Source organism: Triticum aestivum, chromosome 5A (assembly GCF_018294505.1).
Source record: "Triticum aestivum cultivar Chinese Spring chromosome 5A, IWGSC CS RefSeq v2.1, whole genome shotgun sequence".
Taxonomy (NCBI): Eukaryota; Viridiplantae; Streptophyta; class Magnoliopsida; order Poales; family Poaceae; genus Triticum; species Triticum aestivum.
Window position 1 is genome coordinate 226,081,814 of NC_057806.1, and position 4,549 is coordinate 226,086,362.

A 4,549-nucleotide genomic window follows, 5' to 3' on the forward strand; every position below is an offset into this window, starting at 1 on the left:
GATTATATCGGGGTTATAAGCCATGGTAAAGTTGGAATACATTAGGTATAATGCAATAATAAAATATGAATGGGTTTGCAACAATACTTAGAGTAGAGATTTGATTTCTTATACTAACGGGTCTCACGAAGGTTTTGTTAAGTTTTGTGTGATTGAAGTTTTCAAGTTTTGAGCGAGATCACAATGGATGAAGGAATAAGGAGTGAAAAGAGTCTAAGCTTGGGGATTACCCATGGCACCCCAAGAAAATGTTCAAGGAGAACCAAACAACTAAGCTTGGGGATGCCCCGGAAGGCATCCCCTCTTTCTTCTAACAACCATCGGTATTTTACCTGGAGCTATATTTTTATTCGTCACATATCATGAGTTTTGCTTGGAGCATCTTGTATTATGTGAGTCTTTGCTTGTTTTGCTTTTTAGTTTGTCGCAAGTATCATTTTTGGACACACTTATTTGAGAGAGCCAAAATTATGCTATGATTTGTTAGAATTGCTCTTTATGCTTCGCTTAATTTTTTGAGCTATGGAATTGCTCTAGTGCTTCACTTATATCTTTTTGAGCACGGTGTGCTTTAATATTTTTGAAGAAATACTCTCATGCTTCACTTAGATTTATTTGAGAGTTAGTACATTTTTGAAGAAATTCTCTCATGCTTCACTTATGTTATTTTGAGAGATGAATAATTTTATGATCATGTTCTTCATTTAAATTTGTTTGAGCTATTCAAAAGCAATTGCAATATCTGAAATTAATCCCAAAGTGATAGATATTCAATAGGGATATAATAAAAACTTTCACAAAGATCATTGGACAAAATAAACTTGATTCTTTGTAATAGTTTTTAGATATGATGATAGTGACATATGAGTCATGTTAGTGAGTAATTATGCTTTAGTAAGAATATTGATGTTAAGGTTTGTGATTCCCTATGCAAGCACAAAAATCAAGTTATGCAATGAAATTACATCCTACTTATGGTGCATTATTCGCTGTTAGTTATGCTTAATGCTCGCTTATGTGAATTTTCATTTCTTGGTTGGTTGCTTCTCAATCTATTTGCTAGCCTCCACTAGTACTAGGTAGAAATACTACTTGTGCATCCAAAATCTTTAAACCCAGTTTTGCCATATGAGTCCACCATACCTACCTATATGCGGTATTTCCGTGCCGTTCTAAGCAAATTTGTATGTGTCATCTCTAATTTTCAAAATGAATTTCCTTTTTGTGTGCTCGTACTGCTCATGAAGTGGCAGGGGTGGCCAATATTTCCCATGCTAGATGTGTTATTCTCAAGATGAGTGTTTATTCACTTGTCATTGCACGAGAGTACGACGGTAATAGGGATGCCGAGTCCTAAAATGAAAAAGAATTTTACTTTATGTTGTCAAATAATAAATTCCTTGGAAAGTGTTGGTATGGAAGGCACCCGTGGATATGGCTAGCCATGGATTGTGAAAGAATGGTGGAAAAAGGGAATAAATATTATTTTATACTTAGGAACCGCCTATGATATATCTAGCATGGAAATTGTTGGGAATTACCCGGTAGTCTTCGTTGATGGGAAAAGCATGCTCCTGAAATTTTTTTATCTCTCAATTTAAGCTTTGAGCTCTAGCACCTCTACAAATCTCTAATTTCCTCTGCGAAGGGTCTATCTATTTATTTATGTAATAATTTTTACTCGAGTCTACATCTTCTCTTATAAAACACCAACTAGGGAGCACTATGATCGTACTTGAGCATTGGATGTAGCTAATATTCGAGTGTGTTTCATGAATGTATCAATGATTAAGCATGATGGGCTAGGGATAACTTTCTTTGGTGTTGATATTTTGAAAGACATGGTTGCTTGTTGATATGCTTGAGTATTGAAATCTTCATGTGAAAACTAGACTATTACTTTGAACCATATAAAAGTCCAAATTTCCATGCTACAAAAGAAAAGAATATGTGATGAACATGTTAGGCAGTATTCCACATCAAAAATTCTGTTTTTATCATTTACCTACTCGAGGACGAGCATGAATTAAGCTTAGAGATGTTGATACGTCTCGAACGTATCTATAATTTTTTTATTGTTCCATGATGTTATATTATCATTCTTGGATGTTTTATATTTATTTTATAGCAACTTTATATCATTTTATGGGACTAACCTATTAAAGTAGTGCCTAGTGCCAGTTGCTGTTTTTTGCTTGTTTTTTACTTCGTAGAAGATCAGTATCAAGTGGAGTCCAAACGCAACGAAACTTTTTGGAGATTTTTTCTGGACCACAACACACCTTGTGAGCCAATAAAGTACCAAAGGGGAGGCCCGTGGGGAGCACAACCCACCAGGGTGCGCCCAGGAGCCCAAGCATGCCCAGGGGGGTTGTTGTAACACCCTCGATGCGGCTATATCTCCCACGTGTTGAAGCACGACTTAGAGGCATAACCGCATTGAAAGCAATGCCGCAAGTGAGGTAATCTTCGCAAACAACCCATGTAATACATAAGGGGAAGGGATACATAGTTGGCTTACAATCGCCACTTCACACAATTACATGAATAAAGCATTACATCAACCAGTTACAAACAAGGCCCGACTACGGAGCCAAAATAAAAGAAGACTACCCCAAATGCTACACAGATCCCCGATCAACCCCAACTGGGCTCCACTACTGACCAACTAGACCGAAACAGCACAAAGGACAAGATCTTCATCGAGCTCCTCCTTGAGCTTGGTTGCGTCATCTGCACGGTAACATCGGCACCTGCAAACTGGTTTTGGAAGTATCTGTGAGTCACGGGGACTCAGCAATTTCACACCCTCGCGATCAAGACTATTTAAGCTTATGGGTAAGGTAAATGTATGAGGTGGAGCTGCAGCAAGCGACTAGCATATATGGTGGCTAACATACGCAAATGAGAGCAAGAAGAGAAGGCAAGGCACGATCGAGAAACTATGATCAAGAAGTGATCCTAGAACAACCTATGTCAAGCATAACTCCAACACCGTGTTCACTTCCCGGACCCCGCCGAGAAGAGACCATCACGGTAACACACGCGGTTGGTGCATTTTAATTAAGGTAAACTTCAGGTTTTCTACAACCGGACATTAACAAATTCCCATCTGCCCATAACCACGGGCACGGCTTTCAAAAGTTCATAACCCTGCAGGGGTGTCCCAACTTAGCCCATCACAAGCTCTCACGGTCAACAAAGGATATTCCTTCTAGCGGGAAGACCCGATCAGACTCGGAATCCCGGTTACAAGACATCCTCGACAATGGTAAAACAAGTCCAGCAAGACCACCCGTTGTGCCGACAATCCCGATAGGAGTTGCACATATCTCGTTCTTAGGGCACACTGGATAAGCTAAGCGTACGGGAGCCAACGTAACCCAAGTTGCCAAGGGACGGCCCCGCACGGTGCTCTGGGTTGGGCCAACACTTAGACAAGCGCTGGCCCAGGGGTTTAAAATAAAGATGACCCTTGGGCTGGCCTAACCCAAGGGAAAAAGAGGCTAGGTGGCGAATGGTAAAACCAATGTTGGGCATTGCTGGAGGAGTTTTATTCAAAGTGAACTGTCAAGGGGTTCCCATTATAACCCAACCGCGTAAGGAACACAAAATCCGGGAACATAACACCGATATGACGGAAACTAGGGCGGCAAGAGTGGAACAAAACACCAGGCATAAGGCCGAGCCTTCCACCCTTTACCAAGTATAAAGATGCATTAATTAAATAAGAGATAATGTGATATCCCAACAAGTAAACATGTTCCAACAAGGAACACCATCTCCATGTTCCAACAAGGAACAAACTTCAATCTTCACCTGCAACTAACAACGCTATAAGAGGGGCTGAGCAAAGCGGTAACATAGCCAAACAACGGTTTGCTAGGACAAGGTGGGTTAGAGGCTTGGCTTAACAATATGGGAGGCATGATAAGCAAGTGGTAGGTATCGCAACATAGGCATAGCAAAAGAGCGAGCAACTAGCAAGCAAAGATAGAAGTGATTTCGAGGGTATGGTCATCTCGCCTGAAATCCCGCAAGGAAGAAGAACGAGTCCATGAAGAAGACAAACAAATGTAGACGAACGGGTCCTCACAATCACGACGTTAACGGAACCAACCCGAAGAAGCAACACCGAAAATGAAGCACACAACGTAGTAAACAAGCAACACATGAACATGGTATGATATGCGGGATGCGGTATGCGGTGCATATGCATGATTTGGAAAGGAATGATTGAACCTGGCCTCAACATGGAAATCCAAGAGTGCCACTGGAAAGGTGAGGTGATTTCGGTTGAAATCGATATAAAGATCGCCGGAATCGGATGCACGGTTTGGAAATGGCAAGCAAAACAAATATGGCACCGGTCTGCGATAATCAGCAAGTAGCCATCTAAATGCAACAAGATAAATATTCTACAGCACTCAAACATGGCAACAAAATACATGGCAGGGATCCACTCATGATGCTTGACAAAAAATGAACACTGAGCTACGGCTAATTCATCCATTAACAGGTTCAAACAAGCATGGAAAAAGTGCAAATG